The 22,426-nt window shown below is 39.5% G+C and overlaps 1 protein-coding gene and 1 pseudogene across 21 annotated transcripts in view; one reads left to right on the top strand and one right to left on the bottom strand.

Moving 5' to 3' along the window:
• Nucleotides 1-22,426, top strand: part of LOC133243105 (endogenous retrovirus group PABLB member 1 Env polyprotein-like) — a 486,815-nt pseudogene that overhangs the window by 289,011 nt on the left and 175,378 nt on the right.
• The window catches only part of RPS6KA6 (ribosomal protein S6 kinase A6), a 192,628-nt gene that overhangs the window by 161,835 nt on the left and 8,367 nt on the right, over nucleotides 1-22,426 (bottom strand). The window lies entirely within an intron of this gene.

Here is a 22,426-nt window from a genome sequence, read left to right as displayed (position 1 = left end):
TAACCTCAGATATGAAGATGACACAACCCTTATGGCAGAAAGTGAAGAACGAAAGAGCCTCTTGATGAAAGTAAAAGAGGAGAGTGAAAAAGTTGGCTTAAAACTCAACACTCAGAAAACTAAGATCACGGCATCTGGTCCCATCACTTCATGGCAAATAGATGGGGAAACAGTGGAAATAGTGAGAGATCTTATTTTGAGGGGCTCCAAAATCACTGCAGATGGTGATTGCAGCCATGAAATTAAAAGACACTTGCCCCTTGGAAGAAAAGTCATGACCAACCTAGACAGCATATTAAAAAGCAGAGACATCACTTCGACAACAAAGGTCCATCTAGTCAAAGCTATGGTTTTTCCAGTAATCATGTATGGATGTGAGAGTTGGCCTATAAAGAAAGCTGAGCTCCAAAGAATTGATGCTTTTGAACTGTGGTACTGGAGAGGACTCTTGAGAGTCCCTTGGACTGCAAGGAGATCAACCAGTCCATCCTAAAAGGAAATCAGTCCTGAATATTCATTGGAAGGACTGATGCTGAAGCTGAAATTCCAGTATTTTGGCCACCTGATGTGAAGAACTGATTCATTTGAAAAGACTCTGATGCTGGGAAAGATTGAAGGCAGAAGAAGGGGATGACAGAGGATGAGGTGGTTGGATGGCACCACCGACTCAATGGACATGAGTTTGAGTAAACTCCAGGAGTTGGTGATGGACAGTGAGGCCTGGTGTGCTGTAGTCCATTGGGTCTCAGTCAGGCATGTCTATGCGGCTGGACTGACTAACTGACTGGACTTCTTCTGGACTAAAGAAAACATACCTTTTCCAAGTAATGAATGAGATTTGTTCCATAGCCCATAGAAGGTAAAGAACAATGTTACCCTCCAATCCAAACTCTACATTAACTTCCCTCTCTTTCCTATAAACACTCCTGCTACTTTCTTTCACTGAGACACTATTCAGAGTTCCTCCAGAATCTGTGATCCCTTAGTTGGAATTGTATTACCACAAATAAACTTTTTTTTTTTTTTTGGCTTCTTTACATTTCATGGTACTTTGTGCTACATTTTTGACGTTGAAAGTGGGATCCAAAACAGTCATCCTCCCATCTCCAAAGCCACAATGGATTTAAGCAAGTTACTTGCAGAGCCCCTTATGCTCTGTCACCTCCCCAGCAGTACTGGGTCTGAGTGATAAGTTTTTTAAGTCCCAAACTTCCCTCCAGGTTGAGGATGAGGCCCTTATTCTTGGTGTCTTTTGTTTGATCAATTGCTTGCTCCCTTTTGTTTAGTACTATAATGGGATGGTCAATGTCTAGGACTGTTATGGGGGAGGATTCTCACCCATCTGGGACTCCCGTTGGGTAACTATATAAAAAGTAATGGCAGCACCACTTATGCTTGGCTACGTAAATTGCAATGGTACAACAGAGATGACATAAAATTTATCTGCTCACAATGGGTAACTTCTGAAATTTCAAAATTGGTCTATTTTGTGCACAATTAGAAACTACAAGGTTTCGGTGCAGTTCAGTCACTCAATCGTGTCCAATTCATTGTCACCCATGAAACAAAGCACACCAGGCCATTCTGTACATCACCAACTCCCGGAGTCCACCTAAACCCATGTCTGCTGAGTCAGTGCTGCGATCCAGCCATCTCATCCTCTGTTGTCCCTTTCTCCTGCTGCCCTCAATCTTTCCCAGCATCAGGGTCTTTTCCAATGAGTCAACTCTTCGCATCAGGTGGCCAAACTATTGGAGTTTCAGCTTCAACATCAGTCCTTCCAATGAACACCCAGAACTTATCTCCTTTAGGATGAACTCGTTGGATCTCCTTGCAGTGCAAGGGACTCTCAAGAGTCTTCTCCAACACAACAGTTCAAAAGCATTAATTCTTCTGCGCTCAGCTTTCTTCACAGTCCTACTCTCGCATCCACATATGACCACTGGAAAAACTACAGACTTGACTAGACGGACTTTGTTGGCAAAATAATGTCTCTGCTTTTAAATATGTTATCTAGGTTGGTCATAATTTTCCTTCCAAGGAGTAAGCATCTTTTAATTTCATGGCTGCAATCACCATCTGCAATGATTTGGGAATACAGAAAAGTCAAGTCAGCCACTGTTTCCACTGTTTCCCCATCTATTTGCCATGAAGTGATGGGACCAGATGCCATGATCTTAGTTTTCTGAATGTTGAGCTTTAAACCAACTTTTTCGCTCTCCTCTTTCACTTTCATCAAGAGGCTCTTTAGGGCTTCTTCACTTTCTGCCATAAGGGTGGTGTCATCTGCATATCTGAGGTTATTTATGTTTCTCCCGGCAATCTTGATTCCAGCTTGTGCTTCCTCCAGACCAGTGTTTCTCATGATGTACTCTGCATATAAGTTAAATAAGTAGGGTGACAATATACAGCCTTGAAGAACTCCTTTTCCTATTTGGAACCAGTCTGTTGTTTCATGTCCAGTTCTAACTGTTGCTTCCTGACCTGCATACAGGTTTCTCAAGGGGCAGGTCAGGTGGTCTGGGATTCCCATCTCTTTCAGAATTTTCCACAGTGTATTGTGACCCACACAGTCAAAGGCTTTGGCATAGTCAATAAAGCAGAAATAGATGTTTTTCTGGAACTCTCTTGCTTTTTCTATGATCCAGCAAATGTTGGCAATTTGATCTCTGGTTCCTCTGCCTTTTCTCAAACCAGCTTGAACATCTGGAAGTTTACTGTTCATGTATTGCTGAAGCCTGGCTTGGAGAATTTTAAGCATTACTTTACTAGTGTGTGAGATTAGTGCAATTGTGCGATACTTTGAGCATTCTTTGGCATAGCCTTTCTTTGGGATTGGAATGAAAACTGACCTTTTCCAGTCCTGTGGCCACTGCTAAGTTTTCCAAATTTGCTGGCATATGAGTACAGCACTTTCACAGCATCATCTTTCAGATTTGAAAGAGCTCAACTGGAATGCCATAACCTCCACTAGCTTTGTTCATAGTCATGCTTTCTAAGGCCCACTTGACTTCACATTCCAGGATGTGTGGCTCTACATGAGAGATCACACCATCTTGAATATCTGGGTCGTGAAGATGTTTTTGTATAGTTCTTCTGTGTATTCTTGCCACCTCTTCTTAATATCTTCTGCTTCTGTTAGGTCCATACCATTTCTGTCCTTTATTGAACCCATCTTTGCATGAAATGTTCCCTTGGTATCTCTAATTTTCTTGAAGAGATCTCTAGTCTTTCCCATTGTATTGTTTTCCTCTATTTCTTTGCAATGATCACTGAGGAAGGCTTTCTTGTCTCTCCTTGCTATTTTTTGGAATTCTGCATTCAGATGCTTATGTCTTTCCTTTTCTCCTTTGCTTTTTACTTCCCTTCTTTTCACAGCTATTTGTAAGGCTTCCACAGACAGCCATTTTGCTTTTTGCATTTCTTTTTATTGGGGATGGTCTTGATACCTGTCTCCTGTACAACGCCATGAACTGCCATCCACAGTTCTTCAGGCTCTCTATCAGATCTAGTCCCTTAAACCTATTTCTCACTTCCACTGTAGAGTCATAAAGGATTTGATTTAGGTCATACCTGAATGGTCTAGTGGTTTTCCCTACTTTCTTCAATTTAAGTCTGAATTTGGCAATAAGGAGTTCATGATCTGAGCCACAGTCAGCTCCTGGTCTTGTTTGTGCTGACTGTGTAGAGCTTCTCTATCTTTGGCTGCAAAGAATATAATCAATCTTATTTTGGTGTTGACCATCTGGTGATGTCCATGTGTAGAGTCTTCTCTTGTGTTGTTGGAAGAGGGTGTTTGCTATGACCAGTTCTTGGCAGAACTCTATTAGCCTTTGCCCTGCTTCACTCTGAACTCCAAGGCCAAATTTGCCTGTTTCTCCAGGTGTTTCTTGACTTCCTACTTTTGCATTCCAGTCCCCTATAATGAAAAGGACATCTTTCTGGGGGTGTTAGTTCTAGAAGGTCTTGTAGGTCTTCACAGAACTGTTCAACTTCAGCTTCTTCAGTGTTACTGGTCAGGGCATAGTCTTGAATTACCATGATATTGAATGGTTTGCCTTGGAAACGAATAGAGATCATTCTGTTCTTTTTGAGATTGCATCCAAGTACTGCATTTCAGATTCTTTTGTTGACTATGATGGCTACTCCATTTTTTCTAAGGGATTCCTGCCCACAGTAGTAGATATGATTATCATCTGAGTTAAATTCACCCATTCCAGTCCATCTTAATTCGCTGATTCCTAGAATGTTGGTGTTCACTCTTCATCTCCTGTTTGACCACTTCCAATTGGCTTTGATTCATGCACCTAACATTCCAGGTTCCTATGCAATATTGCTCTTTACAGCATCGAACCTTGCTTCTATCACCAGTTCCATCCACAACTGGGTGTTGTTTTTCCTTTGGCTCCATCCCTTCATTCTTCACGGAGTTATTTCTCCACTGATCTCCAGCAGCATATTGAGCACCTACCAACCTGGGGAGTTCATCTTTCAGTGTCCTATCTTTTTGCCTTTTCATACTGTTCATGGGGTTCTCAAGGCAAGAATACTGAAGTGGTTTGCCGTTCCCTTCTCGAGTGGACCACATTCTGTGAGACCTCTCCACCATGACCCATCTGTCTTGGCTGGCCCCACACAGCATGGCTTAGTTTCACTGAGTTAGACAAGGCTGTGGTCCATGTGATCAGATTGGCTAGTTGTCTGTGATTGTGGCTTCAGTCTGTCTGCCCTCTGATGCCCTCTCTCAGTGCCTACCGTCTTACTTGGTTTTCTCTTACCTTGGATGTGGGATACCTCTTCACGGCTGCTCCAGCAAAGCACAGCATTCTAAATACCCCAGAAAAGGCTGTATTTCTAAATATTCCAGAAAAGGCTCAAGAGCCCTCTTCCTCTTCTCTTTCTCTGTTGGCCCCTATGTATCCTAAACTCACTGAGCTGTCATTCTGTATTTCTGCTTCTCCTATTCTTCCTCCAAAATCTCTACCCCTACCTCCTCACTCTCCCATAAAAACTTTTCCCTTTGTCACTACTTTGAACACTGACAGCATTTTCTATCTCATAGACTATATGCCTTCATGCCCTGCAGAATTATGGGTCACAGCCAAGGATTTTCTCAAGGTCCCTGAGGACCCCCTCCACTTTGCAGAAGAATTTAACCTTGTGTTATAAACATATGGTCCAGGATTCTATGACTTATATGAACTAAACTGAATCTTAGCCAGAGAAAATCAAGCCAGACACTGCAAACTAATGCCAGCTGGCTTCACCCTTTAGATGTTATCTACAGAAAGGACATCAGTGTGATGGCACCAACTTCTCAGTTGGCTCAAGCGCTTCATGAAGCAGTTCTTCATGCTTTTCCCTGCCCCATCAACTGGAAAAAGATTCAGTCTACTACATAAAGACCTGATAAAACTGTTCATGATTATCATTCACAGCTAACAATAGTATTCTGGGAATACTCCAGACTACGTGCTGGGTAAACAATACTCAACCCTCTTTAATTCAGTCTTTGTTAGGGACCAGATGAGAAACTTGGACTGCTGATGAAATGGGCACAATCAAATTGGGAAACAGTGGCCATATCTGATCTAATTAACTTGACTAATTAGCTATCTAAAACAATCAAATATACAGAAAATTGTAAGACAACTAAAATCATGAATTTGCAATTGCATCAACTGGTGGCTGCTGCTGCTCAGCAGCTACCTCAGTAGAAAGAACACAGAGTTCCCATAAGTGCCCCCTTCCAGAAGCCAAGTGCATGCCATTACTGTAAGTGAACTGGCCACTGGAAAAATTGCCTAAATTTAAAAAGAAGGTCCTGTTAGCAGCTCAAGGCCCCTTGTTCTTTTATCAAGAACTTTCTGAGCAATTTGAGAAGTGCCCCCTTTTTATATACTCATGAATAGGGATGCTCCAAGAAAAGTGTCCAGAGAAGGCAATGGCACCCCACTCCAATACTCTTGCCTGGAAAATCCCATGGACGGAGGAGCCTGGTAGGCTGCAGTCCTTGGGGTCGCTAAGAGTTGGACACGACTGAGCAACTTCACTTTCTCTTTTCACTTTCATGCATTGGAGAAGGAAATGGCAACCCACTCCAGTGTTCTTGCCTGGAGAATCCCAGGGATAGGGAAGCCTCGTGGGCTGCCGTCTATGGGGTCACACAGAGTCAGACACGACTGAAGCGACTTAGCAGCAGCAGCATTGCCATACATTAAAGAGAATCAGCCAAAGGTGCTTAAGGAAAGTGTCAAGGTCTTCCTAGTACTCCCACTGAGAGAACTGTACCTTTTTATAGGAGCTGAAGCTATTACTGCCATTATGAACACAGGAGCAATTTTGTCTGGCACGAAGCCCGCCAGGCTCAAAGCCCCACTTCCTCAGAATACAGAAAAGGTACAAATGATGGGAGTTTTGAGCAAACAGACCCCTCATCTTTCAAGATAAGCTCTTTTCAGGAAATTCTCCAGTTCCTTCTTGCTCCTTCTGTTCATGTACACCTTTTCAGTCAAGATCTCCTGGAAAAATTACAACCTAATATTTCCTTTTCTCCAAAAGGGGAAATACACTTACAAATCCTTGACTTCTCAAGGTCTACTTTTAACTCTAGTCCTAATATTGAGATTTCCCTCCTTGCTCCTGTCTTTTCAACTCCCAATTACAAGTATCTGCTAAATTCTGTTCTTATCTATGGTCCATCTCTTTAACATAGGAAGCATTAATTCAGCACCTCCAATTAAGATCTAGGTAGACCCAAATAAACCTTTGCCTCAAATGATAACTTCTCAGTCTTCAGGACCTGGAAGGAATTCATCTCATTGTCAACACATCTCCAGAAGGGCCTCATAATCCCATACACTAATTCCAGTAATACATCAGTTCTTTCCATATACAAGTCTTACGGCCAACACCAGCATTTTGTTCAAAATTATAAAGCCATAAACAATACAGTCAAACCATGTCACCCTGTGGTCCCCAACCCTCACACCATTCTCAAGTTAGTCCCTCTAAACACAAAGTTTCTTTTTGTTTTTTGGGGGGGGGTTGTTTTTGTTTTTTAATAATCAGAAACTTATGCAATGCTTTCTTCAGAACTCCTATACATCCACATAGTTCAGTACCTGTTTGCCTTTATGTGATGCGTGTGTGCACACTCAGTAGCTTCAACTGTGTCTAATTCTTTGCGACCCTATGAACTGCAGCCCAGCAGGCTTTCTCTGTCCATGGGATTCTCCAGGTAAGAATACTGGAGTGGGTTACTGTGCCCTCCTCCAGGGAGAAGAACATCAACTTACTTGGACCATTATGCTTCAGAGCTACACAAAAAAACTCTACTTACTTTTCAGAGATACTGAAACCAGACTTGGCTGATTTATATTGTGCCCATAGCTCTACGTAACTCTAATATGGGGATGACCTTTTATTACAGTCCCATACTGAGAGAGCAAACCTCAAGGGTAGCCTACACTGCCTCATTCAGCTAGCACACAAAAAACATTAGGTGTCAAAGGTTAAGTTTCAAATTTTGAAATATAAACAAAGAAAAGCAGAGTGTTCCTGCTTACTACCCAATTCTACAAGGATTACCTTACAACCCACTGAAGACAATGAACAACAGCACAATCTGAGAGGAAAGTAAGACAATAACAGGATGCTCTGTGCTTTGGACAAGAAGGTCCCTTAGATAGTTAAATATATATCTCTGGGAAAATTTTAATGAGCCCAGATTCTTGCATCTTCATATACACAGAGAATTACTAAAGTCATTAACTTGAGATATCTGTTCTTTATGATTTGCAGTAAACTTTCAGGAAAATGTATGTTGGCCTGCACATATTCTCCAGTTAAGAAATCATATATGTATACTGGCTTCTCTCCTACCTCTGTGGGGCTTCTCTGGTCTCTCAGGCAGTAAAAAATCTGCCTGCAATGTGGGAGACTCGGGTTCGATCCCTAGCAGTTCCCCCAGAGCTATGGAGGGGCTGTCTCCTGGGCATATAAAAAAGTGTTAATTAAGGTTCCTGAATAAAACTTCAACTCATACTGAGTTTGCGTGTTTTTCCTTAAGTCAACAAAACCCAGATAGAATACTTAAATTATTTAAGATCCACCCCTCAACCAAGACTAATGCTGGATCCTATAAGCATCCAAGGCATATCACAGTTTCCCATTCCTGTCACCAAGTGCCAGTTAAGAGGCCTTCTCAGGCTAGTAGGTTATTGTAGAACTTCAGTTCAATTCAGTCACTCAGTCATGTCCAACTCTTTGTGATCCCACGGACTAGGGCACACCAGGCTTCCCCATCCATTACCATCTCCCGGAGCTTGCTCAAACTCACGACCAACCAGTCAGTGATGCCACCCAACCATCTCATCCTCTATCGATCCCTTCTCTTCCTGCCTTCAATCTTTCCCAGCATCAGGGTCTTTTCCAATGATCCAGTTCTTCGCATTAGGGGGCCAAAGTACTGGAGCTTCAGCTTCAGTCCTTGCAATGAATATTCAGAACTGATTTCCTTTAGGATTGACTGGTTTGATCTCCTTGCAGTCCAAGGGGCTCTCAAGAGTCTTCTCCAACACCACAATTCAAAAGTATCAATTCTTTGGTGCTCAGCTTTCTTTATGGTTGACTTCTCACATCCATACATGATTACTGGAAAAACCATAGCTTTGACTAGATGGACCTTTGTTGGCAAAATAATGTCTCTGTTTTTTAATATGCTGTCTAGGTTGGACACAGCTTCTCTTCCAAGGAGCAAGTGTCTTTTAATTTCATGGCTGCAGCCACCATCTGCAGTGATTCTGGAGCCCAGGAAAATAAAATCTGTCACTGTTTCCATTGTTGCCCCATCTATTTGCCATGAAGTGATGGGACTGGATGCCATGATCTTAGTTTTTTTAATGTTGAATTTTAAGCCAGCTTTTTCACTCTCATCACTCTCATCAAGAGGCTCTTTAGTTCTCTTCACTTTCTGCCATAAGGGTGGTATCATCTGCATATATGAGGTTACTGATATTTCTCCCGGCAATCTTGATTCCAGCTTGTGCTTCATCCATCCTGGCATTTGCATGATGTACTCTGGAAGGACTGATGCTGAAGCTGAAACTCCAATATTTTGGCCACCTAATGTGAAGAACTGACTCATTTGAAAATACCCTGATGCTGGGAAAGATTGAAGGTGGGAGGAGAAGGGGAAGACAGAGGATGAGATGGTTGGATGGTATCACTGACTCGACGGATACAAGCTTGAGTAAACGCTGGGATTGGTGATGGACAGGGAGGCCTGGTGTGCTGCAATCCATGGGGTTGCAAAGAGTCAGACATGACTGAGCAACTGAACTGAACTGAACTTGCTCTGCATATAAGTTAAATAAGCAAGGTGACAATATACAGCCTTGTGGGGCTCCTTTCCCAATTGGGCACTAGGCCATTGTTTTATGTCTGGTTCTAACTGTTGCTTCTTGATATGCATACAAATTTCTCAGGAGGCAGCTAAGCTGGTCTGGTATTCCCATCTCTTTAAGAATTTTCCACAGTTTGTTCTGATTCACACAGTAAAAGGCTTTGGCAAGGTAGATATTTTTCTGGAATTCTCTTGCTTTTCCTATGATCCAGCAGATGCTGGCCATTTGATCTCTGGTTCCTCTGCCTTTCCTAAATCCAGCTTCAATATCTGGAAGTTCTAGGTTCGCACACTTTTGAAGCCTCACTTGGAGAATTTTGAGCATTACTTTGCTAGCGTGTGAGATGAGTACAATTGTGTGGTAATTTGAACATTCTTTGGCATTGCCTTTCTTTGGGATTGGAATGAAAGTTGACATTTTCCAGTCCTGTGGCCACTGATGAGTTTTCCAAATTTGCTGGCATGTTGAGTGCAGCACTTTCAAAGCATCATCATTTAGGATTTGAAATAGCCCAGCTGGAATTCCATCATCTCCAGTAGCTTAGTAGTACTGCTTCATAAGGCCCACTTGACTTCACATTCCAGGATGTCTGGCTTTAGGTGAATGATCACACCATCATGGTCATCTGGGTCATTAATACCTTTTCTGTATAGTTCTTCTGTATATTCTTTTTGTTTGTTTGTTTGTTTTTCTTCTGTATATTCTTGTCACCACTTCTTAACATCTTCTGCTTTGGTTAGGTACATACCATTTTTGTCCTTTATCAAGCCCATCTTTGCATGAAATGTTCCCTTGGTATCTCTAATTTTCTTGAAGAGATCTCTAGTCTTTTCCGTTCTATTGTTTTATTTCTTTGCACTGATCACTTAGGAAGGCTTTCCTATCTCTCCTTGCTATTCTTTGGAACTCTGCATTCAAATGGGTATATTTTTTTCTTTTTTCCTTTGCCTTTCACTTGTCTTCTTTTCTCAGCTATTTATAAGGCCTCCTCAGACAACCATTTTGCCTTTTTGTATTTCTTTTTCGTGGGGATGGTCTTGATCCCTACCTCCCGTACAATGTCATGAACTTCCATCCATAGTTCTTCAGGAACTCTGTCTATCAAATCTAATCCCTTGAATCTATTTCTCACTTCCACTATATAATCATAAGGGATTTGATTTAGGTCATACCTGAATGGTCTAGTGGTTTTCCCTACTTTCTTCAATTTAAGTCTGAATTTTGCAATAAGGAGTTCATGATCTGAGCCACAGTCAGCTCCTGGTCTTGTTTTTGTTGACTGTATACAGCTTCTCCATCCTCGGCTGCAAAGAATATAATCAATATGATTTCAGTAATGACCATCTGGTGATGCCCACTGTAGAAGCTGGGTTCCCAATTTCTCCTTTTATACAAAACCCATTTATTCCTTTTCAAATGATAAGAGACCAAATCCTCTTGTTTGGAATTATGACATTGAGTCAGCCTTTAAAACTTTAACAACTAAATTGATCACTGCCCCTCCTATAGGAAACCCTAGTGATTCTCTTCCCTTTCTACTATGAAGTTACATGAAGTTAACAGAAATACCCTTGGTGTGCTTGTTCAGCCCAAGGGGAAAATGCTCACCTATCAGCTATTATATCCAAAAGTTGGAACTCATAACTCAAGGACATCCACCTTGCCTTTGAGCAATAGCAACCACTGCTACTCTTCTGTGGGCCACAGAAGAGACAGTTACAGGGTCTTCTTTACAAGTGTTTGTCTCTCACTCTATTGCGGCACTCGTGAACTCATACTACACACAACACTTAATATGTTAGTGGACTGAAGCCTCATGAAATACTGTTTTCCTCTCCAAATGTCACTTTTGTCTCATGGAAACTCCCTAAATCCTGCTCTTCTCTTACCATCACCAACAGATGAGACCCCACATGACTGCATAACCACAAGTATCTCTTGACTGGTCCACATCCAGATTTACAAGAAACACCTTTAGACAACTCCAGTGCTTCTTAGTTTACTTATGACTCCTACCTAAGAAATAATGATGGACATCTGAAAATTGGATATACTGTGTCTATTCCTTTCACTTTAATAGAATCCAAAGCTTAGCCCTTTATTTCTTCAGCCCAAATTGAAGCTGACCTATAAGCACTAACTCATGCCTGCACTCAGGTCTCTGACAAACATGCTAACAATTACAGAGCAGGTATGCTTTTGGAGTAGCTCATGACTTTGGAATGCTTTGGAAATAGAGAAGTCTCCTGCTCCCAGGGTGAAATGAAATTGAAAATGATCCCTTTGTTAAGGTCTTACTGGATGCAATCCTGCTGTCACAACTGGCAATAATAAAGGTCCTAGTGCATTCCAAAGACAACACTGAGGAAGAAAAGGGGACCAGTTAGTAGAAAAAACTACTAAGGCAGCAGCATTACAAGATTACAAGATTCAGGCTCCACAAAGGAACCTCCTGTTGGTCATTCTATTCACACCATGTTAGCTATTACTTGGACAGGCACCCAACATCTAAAGGATATTATCAGAGATGGGCAATTGCATGCTACATGTAAGGAACAGAGGTGAGTTTCTGAAGGATACACATTTGATCAACATATTGGGCTTTGGTATGGGCCAAATGGCTGCTCTGCTCTTTCTGAAGCCACTCAATCAACCATATTAAAATTAACATATCAAATGACTCATGGGGGAACTAATAAAATGAAAACCTGTGGAAAACAATACTTTTGGAAACCTTTTTCACAGTAGTGACCAAAATACGTCAGAGGTGTCAGATCTGTCCTAAGTACATTGCAGGAAAATCTACTAATACTTCTCAAGGCCACTTTCCTTTGCCTCCTGGTTCCTTCGTTATCTGGCAACTAGATTATGTCCAGCTGCCTCTCTCTCAAGGATATAAATATACATGTTCTGGTGATGGTTTGTATGTGTTTTCATTGGTTAGAATCATTTCCTTACAAACAAGCAACTGCCCTTGCAGTGGACAAAGGACTGTTGGAAAGGACTATTCCTACCTGAGGAATTCCCCTGAAATTATGTAGTGAAAACAGTATGCATTTCACTGGAAAAATTCTAAATGCTGTTTGTGATCTGGCCTATACTACATTTCCACTGTGCCTATTATCTCCAATCTTCTGGTCTAGGGGAAAGACTAATGGCATAATTTACAAAACTCAATCAGCAGAATTCTCTAAGGCCTTTGGCCTTCCTTGGCTTAAATTGCTACTCACAGTTATATTAAACATTTGAAATAATTACTGGAAGACACAAGATTTGTGAATCAGGATCACATGAGCCACTTCTAGTCAAGGGAGATCTTTTACATTATTGTCAAAATATCATTAAGACTCTGAAGAAAAATGAGCATCCGGTTGAAAAATCTTTCCACATCCAGGGGATGAAGGTATAGAACACCACAATTTACACCCAGGAGACTATGTTTATTGGAAAAGACATCTTTTAACAGACTCCTTACAGATCAGATGAAAGGGGTCCTATTACATATTATAAACCAATCCCTGTGGTGCTAAACTTTAAAGCACTGATTCTTGAATTTGTTTCACATTTCATTTTTTTTTTTGTTTGTTTTTTTTGTTTTTTTTTTTGTTTGTTTGTTTCACATTTTAAAAAGACTTCTCCAACTGAATGTGCCTCTGAAATAGTTGGAGACCTAAAGCTAAATTAGACCCAGAAGTAAAGCAGATAACACCTGATATAGATGGCTGTTCCAAGACTCTAGACCAAGCCAATACTCTTCATGATCTCCATCAGTGAAATATCTCTGATTAACCTTGTTCTAATTCTGGTTACCACAGAGTTATGACATGTCCTCTATTCTGTAATATCTGATGAAGCATCAACTTAACACTCATTATACTTCTTCTAACATTATAGACACACTTTCAAGGACTGAAAATTTTCATAAACAGATGTACACCTAGAATGATAATTCAGAAGAACGGACCCTGGCCCTTTTGCCTCTTAATTCTGACAATGAAGGACTGAGGAGAATCTAACTTTTGGGACTCTTCCTTGTGGCTACAGGTTTATTAATGTTCTATGCCCTACTACATACAGTGGGCATCCTCCATTGGTGGTAATTCTATGAAAACCACAGATCTTGCTTGAACTCTGCTAGGAATAAGCCTCTGGCTCCAATTATTGGGCATCTGATTTATCTATTCAGCTTGGGATTCTTTCACTAACCAAGGCCAATAAGCCACCCTTATTCCTCTATATTGTAAAATTAAGAGGCTGACTTTTCTTGGGATAGTTCTTTCACTACAGTTATGTTATTATTATTTCTCTTAATATCCATCCAGACACCTTACGCCTGGGAGAATTATCTCTTAGTTCACATTTCCCAAAGTCTAGCCACTATAGGAAATCTAACAAACCGTTGGATATATCATCAGTGTACCCCAGATTACTCACTGAATTCTGAGATCCCCTTACCTTAGCTATCTCCAATACTACTGGTATCACTGCACCATGTCTTGTGCAGAATTCATCTAGTCTCCCAGCATATCTGTTCACCTACTCAAATCCATAGCTCCTTTTTCCTGTATGATCAACAAACTGTGACAAACTGCTCAACAGTTCCTTAGGAATATTTGTTCCAAGGAAATCATGCAGTTACCTAGAAACATCATATCCAGCTTCCAAACACCCACCTTTACCTCACTGTGTAATAACAAAACATATTATCATGAAAACCCTCATTTTTTTCAGGATTAATATTTATGTTCTTAAAGAGCTGGCACAGTGTCAAATGTGCTTAATAAATGCCTGATGCATGAATGTTTCCGGCCAAAAGAAAATACAGGAAAAAAGTATATGGAATATTTAACAATTAATCAAAGTTGAATACTACTACCTATGTACAAAATAATATACCTGTGAATCAAAACTTACTGCTACATCATCATATGCTACTAATTTAACAGATTTAGTTTCGACATAAAATTGTGCGAACGTTACTCTTAAATAATAATACAACTATTTTTTGTCAACTTGAAAACAATCTTCCAAGTCAACCTATAAAGGTACATACACACATATTGCAAAGAGTCAGACACGACTGAGCAACTGAATTGAACTGAAATATATACATATATATATATATATATATATATATATCTCCATGCATAAATGTCTTACTTGAAGAATCACAAACGGGAGAGAAGTGAAAACTATCTTTGTATATTTTTACTATAATGCACTTTATCAGTTTCACTAATAGTCTTTTAGTTGGGCATGTCCAAAAATTAGTCTTTTTGTTTTGCTTTCCACATACCAGGTTTAATCTCTGTCCTGAGTTTTAAACTACTAAATACTTTCAAAGGTTTATTACTAGTTATGGTCATTTCTCCAGATTTATGCTTTTAATCTTTTTTTTTTTTAATCTTTAAGATTGAATTTTATAGTCAACACATTACTTATAGAAAATTTGATAGCACCTTCAAAATTCATTTAAAATTATTTGTTTTGATCTTTCTGGCTTTCTAATTATACATAATCCTGTTCTTTTTTTTTTTACCCCAATAGGTTAGTCCTTTGAAACATAGCTATATAACTACTCACTGTCACTGCTTCACAGGTTTAAGAAGGGCAATTCTGTTTTATACTTTTCATGGGGTCCTCAAGGCAAGAATACTCAAGTGGTTTGCTATTCCCTTCTCCAGGTGTGTATGCAGGTAAAGAAGCAATAGTTAGAACTGGTCATGGAACAATAAACTGGTTCCAAATCAGGAAAGGAATATGTCAAGGCTATATATTGTCACCCTGCTTATTTAACTTATATGCAGAGTACATCATGGGAAATGCTGGGCTGGATGAAACACAAGCTGGAATCAAGATTGCAGGGAAAAATACCAAAAACCTTAGATATGCAGATGACACCACCCTTGTGGCAGAAAGCAAAGAACTAAGGAGCCTCTTGATGGAAGTGAAAGAGGAGAGTGAAAAAGTTGGCTTAAAACTCAACATTCAGAAAACTAAGATCATGTCATCCAGTCCCATCACTTCATGGCAAATAGATGGGGAAACAATGGAAACAGTGACAGACTTTTGTTTTGCGGGGGCTCCAAAACCACTGCAAATGGTAGCTGCAGCCATGAAATTAAAAGACGCTTGTTCCTTGGAAGAAAAGCTATGACCAAACTAGACAGCATATTAAAAAGCAGAGACAGTACTTTGCAGACAAAGGTCCGAATAGTCAAGGCTATGGTTTTTTCAGTAGTCATGTATGGATGTGAGAGTTGGACTATAAACAAAGCTGAGTGCTGAAGAATTGATGCTTTTGAACTGTGGTGCTGGAGAAGACTCTTGAGAGTCCCTTGGACTGCAAGGAGATCCAACCAGTCCATCCTAAAGGAAATCAGTCCTGAATATTCATTGGAAGGACTGATGTTGAAGCTGAAACTCCAATACTTTGGCCACCTCATGTGAAGAACTGACTCATTTGAAAAGACCCTGATGCTGGGAAAGATTGAAGGCAGGAGGAGAAGGGGACAACAGGGAATGAGATGGTTGGAAGGCATCACCAACTAGATGGACATGAGTCTGAGCAAGCTCTGAGAGCTGGTGATGGACAGAGAAGCCTGGCATGTTCCAGTCCATGGGGTCGCAAAGAGAACGACACGACTGAGCAACTGAACTGAACTGAATTCTGTTTCAATATATCTGTTCAGATACTTGTGTGTGTGTGTGGCCACACCGCACAGGCCTGTGGGATCTTAGTTCTCTGATCAAGGATCAAAAGCACAGCTTTAACCACTGGACCTCCAGGGAATTCCCCTTAAAGAGTTACCTTTTAAAGAGATTCTCAGGATAAGCAAGAGTATACTGCCTCTAAGTTACTCTATTCGTCAGGTATTTAAAAACAATGATGAGACTCTGCTGGGCTTCCCAAGTGGGCACAGTCATAAAGAATCCACCTACCAATGTAAGACATGCAAAAATGTGGGTTCAAACCCTGGGTTGGGAAGATCCCCTGCAGAAGGAAATGGCAACCCACTCCAGTATTCTTGCCTGGGAAATCCCATGGACAGAGGAACATGGCGGGCTACAGTCCATGGGGTCGCAGAGTTGGACACGACTGAGCATGCAGGCAGCCACAAGAGACTCTGCTCTAAAGTAAATTAGCTGTTAAAACACACTCATGTTCAAATCAAAGTATAAAAAACAGAGTCCAATTTAAGTATGAATCATCTTTGAAGTATTTACCATTTCAGGTTACCTGTGTTTTTGAACATCAGCTCATCTTTATCAAAACTCAATGTTATATCTTCCTTTCTATTTCTTCTAACTTAACAGACAGACTTCTATCCATAAACACTGTCTTACATATTAAATATCTGTTCCATCCCTCAATCACACTGTAAGCTCCCTGAGGAAAAGGATCATGTCTTATGATTCTTTTTTTTTTTTTTTTAGGTTTCTTTCTTTTCTTTTTTAATTTAATTTAATTTTATTTTATTCTTTATAACCCCAGTATCTAGCATATTATCCAGAACATAATTAATCCTGGAAAAATTTGTGGAATGGAATGACTGAATTTATAATCTCAATGAATTAAATGTAAAAAATAATTTCAGTAGTAACTACCAGAGATTTTCCTTATATTTTATTAATATTCTTACTTGAAACATTTTAAAACTTTGAAACTTAATTTCATAAAGTATTTGCAGTAGTCATCCTACTTATGATTTCTGACAATTTTAAATTCTAACAGCCAATAGAAATTCAATTCTTTCAAAATCATTTGAAAAATACACAGCTTGGGTCATTCATAAGATATTTTTCAAAATAAGTATTTGTAAATTCTTAATACTTCAAATATTTCATGGGATTTACTTCAAATTTTCTTTTTTATTTTTTACAGTTAGACTCCTAACCCTAAATTTTGTCAGGAGATTAGTACAAACAACTTTGTAAATGACATTCTAAAACCATTTGTCTAAATGGTGACACACAGGCAATTTTTTTAACATTTTAAAGGACTGGAAAAGAAAAGAAGCGCAAGGCAAAGGAGAAAAGGAAAGATATACACGACTGAATGCAGTGTTCCAAAGAACAGCAAGGAGAGATAAGAAAGCCTTCCTCAGTGACCAGTGTGAAGAAATAGAGGAAAACAATAGAATGGGAAGGACTAGAGATCTCTTCAAGAAAATTAGAGATACCAAGGCACTATTTCATGCAAAGATGGGCTCAGTAAAGGACAGAAATGGTAGGGGCCAAACAGAAGCAGGATATTAAGAAGAGGTGGCAAGAATACCCAGAAGAACTATACAAAAAAGATCTTCATGACCCAGATAACCACGATGTCGTGGTCACTCACCTAGAGCCAGACATCCTGGAATGTGAAGTCAAGTGGGCCTTAGGAAGGATCACTATGAACAAAGCTACTGGAGGTGATGGAATTCCAGTTGAGCTATTTCAAATCCTAAAAGATGATGCTGTGTATGTGCTGCACTCAATATGCCAGCAAATCTGGAAAACTCAGCAGTGGACACAGGAATGGAAAATGTCACTTTTCATTCCAATCCCAAAGAAAGGCAATTCCAAAGAATGCTCAACCTACCTCACAATTGCACTCATCTCACATGCTAGTGAAGTAGTGCTCAAAATTCTCCAAGCCCAGCTTCAGTAATACGTGAACTGTGAACTTCCAGATGTTCAAGCTGGTTTTAGAAATGGCAGAAGAACCAGCGACCAAACTGCCAGCATCTGCTGGATCATCAAAAAAGCAAGAGAATTCCAGAAAAACATCTATTTCTGCTTTATTGACTATGCCAAAGCCTTTGACTGTGTGGATCACAATACACTGTGGAAAATTCTTCAAGAGATGGGAATACCAGACCACCTGACCTGAATCTTGAGAAACCTGTATGCAGGTCAGGAAGCAACAGTTAGAACTGGACATGGAACAACAGACTGGCTCCAAATACGAAAAGGAGTACGTCAAGGATGTATATCGTCACCCTGCTTATTTAACTTATATGCAGAGTACATCATGAGAAACACTTGGCTGGATGAAGCACAAGCTGGAATCAAGTTTGCAGGGAAAAATATCAATAATCTCAGATACGCAGATGACACCACCCTTATGGCAGAAAGGGAGAACTAAAGAGCCTCTTGATGAAAGTGAAAGAGGAGAGTGAAAATTTTGGCTTAAAGCTTAACATTCAGAAAACTAAGATCATGGCATCTGGTCCCATCACTTCATGGCAAATAGATGGGGAAACAATGGAAACAGTGGGAGACTTGATTTTCATGGGTTCCAAAACCACTGCAGATGGTGGCTGCAGTCATGAAATTAAAAGACGCTTGCTCCTTGGAAGAAAAGCTATGACCAACCTAAACAGCATATTAAAAAGCAGAGACATTACTTTGCCAAGAAAGGTCTGTCTAGTCAAAGCTATGGTTTTTCCAGTAGTCACGTATGGATGTGAGAGTTGGACTATAAAGAAAGCTGAGCACCGAAAAATTGATGCTTTTCAACTGTGGTGTTGGAGGAGACTGCCAGGAGATCCAACCAGTCCATCCTAAAGGAAATCAGTCCTGAGTATTCACTTGAAGGACTGATGCTAAAACTGAAACTCCAATACTTTGGCCACATGATGGGAAGCACCAACTTATTGGAAAAGATCCTGATGCTGGGAAAGACTGAAGGTGGGAGAAGGGGATGACAGAGGATGAGATGGTTGGATGGCATCACTGACACAATGGACATGAATTTGAGCAGCCTTCGACAGTTGGTGATGGACAGGGAAGCCTGGAGTGCTACAGTCCATGTGGTTGCAAAGGGTCAGATACAACTGAGCAACTGAACTAAACCAAGCTGGCCTAGCAAAGAAAGAACAAACTAAAATTATCTATGCTATGGGCCTATAACTGCTGCAGTACACACAGAATATTGCTTTCCCCTGATTATGTTCACAATTTCATAACACTCAAGCTGTATTTTCAATTTACTTGTACTCCAATGTTCCTGTATCCTTGTAAATTAAAAAAAAATGCCAGCAGAATAGATTATTTTCCATGCTTTTTGAAACCAATAATTTTACTAGCAGAAACTTGCCATCTCCCTGAAGGCAGGAAGAAGAGTATGCTAGATTTTTAGATGCTGTTAACTCTAATAACAGACTAATGAATACTTAGTTCACTTTTTGGAACTCGCATTATTCACCCAAATCTTTTTCAATATTTCACTTGTGCCATACTGTTACAAGTATTTAAAACAAATAAAGTCAAGTACACTACTTTTTAAAACACAGAATCTAAAAATGTAAAATCTGAAACAATGATGATGACATTTCTGTTCCTCTCAAATTAAAAAGAGATAATGACTCTAAAGTTACTAAGTTTATTCAATTAGAATCAGTCTTCAAAGTAATACCCTAATTCAAGATCACTCTAAATCTTCAGAGACATTATTTCTAGAAAAACATTCATGCCATGGCCCTCTTAATAATCTTTCTGCAACATAGAGCCCAATAGTTTAAATAAAAAGGCTGAAGTCAGCCCTACTGCTATCTAGACAAACCCATGCTTCCCAGAGACTGCTTACATGTAACGTACAGTATGTTAAAATTGGTCACATAAGGTATTACTGATCTTGCTATCCAGCTTCTGAACAATCTTGCTATGAAAATAATGAGGATAAACATAATTTCAAAATTTTACTAGTTGTTTTAGTATACACCTCAGAAAAGTTAGAGGTGAAATACACAAAATCAAACACTAGTAACTTGAAGGATAACTTGTTAACCCAGAAAATCAACCTGTAGACTCTGAATTATTTCAACGTCAAGAACTAAGAGACCCCAGTTCAAAGGCAACTCATTAGGAAAAATGTTTCCTTTCCCATGCAGCAAAAATGACTGTAGAAGAGCACTAAATAAAAGCAAAAGGGACACATGCCTCCAAAGAATAATCCTCTTTAACTGCCATAATCTAATGCCAGGAGTAAGGAGAGGTACCTAAAGCAAAAATAAGACTCAAATAGAATTCCCATATATACCGAGGCTCTGCTCTTGACAGCTGATTTGAAAAGGAGGAAATCTATTACTATTTTTTAAAACTACCAATATTTTTGAAAAGCAAAGGAGAAGGAGTTATCAGTGAACTTGTGAGTAATTTCACAGGAGTATGGAATTAGAACATTCAGTTCAGTTCAGTTGCTCAGTCGTGTCCGACTCTTTGCGACCCCATGAATAGCAGCACGCCAGGCCTCCCTGTCCATCACCAACTCCCGGAGTTCACTCAGACTCATGTCCATCGAGTCAGTGATGCCATCCAGCCATCTCATCCTCTGTCGTCCCCTTCTCCTACTGCCCCCAATCCCTCCCAGCATCAGAGTCTTTTCCAATGAGTCAACTCTTTGCATGAGGTAGCCAAAGTACTGGAGTTTCAGCTTTAGCATCAGTCCTTCCAAAGAAATCCCAGGGCTGATCTCCTCAAGAATGGACTGGTTGGATCTCCTTGAAGTCCAAGAGACTCTCAAGAGTCTTCTCCAACACCACAGTTCAAAAGCATCAATTCTTCGGCGCTCAGCCTTCTTCACAGTCCAACTCTCACATCCATACATGACCACAGGAAAAACCATAGCCTTGACTAGATGGACCTTTGTTGGCAAAGTAATGTCTCTGCTTTTGAATATGCTATCTAGGTTGGTCATAACTTTCCTTACTATCCCAGAAAAAAATAAAGTTTTAAAAAGTTTTCTATCAGCCTAAATTTGCTGGTTGTTGTGATATAATATACTGTCCCTTCCGACATTTCCTTGTGATTATGAAGAATGGGCAGATATACAGTTAATTGGTTTTCAGCTTTCAAGGTATAAACCCAGAACAATAAGCAAATGAATTATATCTAGTAACTAACACAGCAATCTACACATGCAGGCATTTAATGATCATTTGCTGAATAAATGCAAAATAACATTTAGAACCAATTAAAACTAATCTGAGTATCATCATGTTTTTAAAAGGACTGGTAGTTGTGCAAATGATAGGTTACTATGAGTTGAACTAAGCATATCAATATTATATGTACATTAGAAGGTATCTGTGGAACATTTTAAAACTTTGGTCCAATGACAGTAAAGCAGCTTCCCCGGTTACTGTTCAGGCAGGAATTTGTTTACTCTCCTTGGTTGAAATCAGAGCTAATGACTTTAATGATTCTAAATAGCTCCAAAATGTTCCCCATGCTAAGACACTGGTCATCTGGTCAGTCTAATGCAAACTATAACATATGCTTTGGAAAATTTTACTTTCAAAAGATACTACAGATGAACACACATTTTTACATGGCATGTGTACATACATGGTATTCTTTAGTAGCGATTCTCACCGTATTAATTTCTTAGAGATATGAGGTCCTTGTAATTTCATTAAAATACAACCTTGGGGAATGTGAAACAAGTTTAAATTTTCCATTGAGTTATTTATCAGAGTAAAAGAAGTCCTTTGTGTAAGACACCTAAATGTTATTTTATTAAAAACAACAATAACTTTATTATTCTTGTCAGATAGTATATGCAAAGAACAATTATTTTATTTACTTCTCAAAATAATCAGAGATAAACACATTAATTTCCATTTTATATACAAGGAAACTGAAGACCTTTATTCTGCTTCTGCACTTTTCTCAGAAATCAGTTGAGCCTATTTGAGTGGACTATTTCTGAATTCCCTATTCTGTTCCACTGATCTATATGTTTATTCTTCCAATACCACACTGCTTTAATTTGTTGTTACTGCCTTGCAACCCTATATTGAGTGATTTCTTGCATTTTAGTTTTTCCAAAACTGTTTTAGATACTGTAAGTCCTATGCTTTTATATATGAAATTGAGAATTAACCTGTCTATGTCTACAAAAAAAAAACCTTCTTGGATTTTATTGACCTTTATTTTGAGGAAATATAGCTATTCAATCAGCAGTTTTGATTTACTGATCTGATATGGTTGTCAACAACTTGTCTATGTCTTCTCATCTTCAATATAATCTT

Source organism: Bos javanicus, chromosome X (assembly GCF_032452875.1).
Source record: "Bos javanicus breed banteng chromosome X, ARS-OSU_banteng_1.0, whole genome shotgun sequence".
In the NCBI taxonomy this organism is placed as follows: domain Eukaryota; kingdom Metazoa; phylum Chordata; class Mammalia; order Artiodactyla; family Bovidae; genus Bos; species Bos javanicus.
Note: the sequence above shows the minus strand (reverse complement) of the source record. Positions and strands in the feature narration are given on the sequence as shown.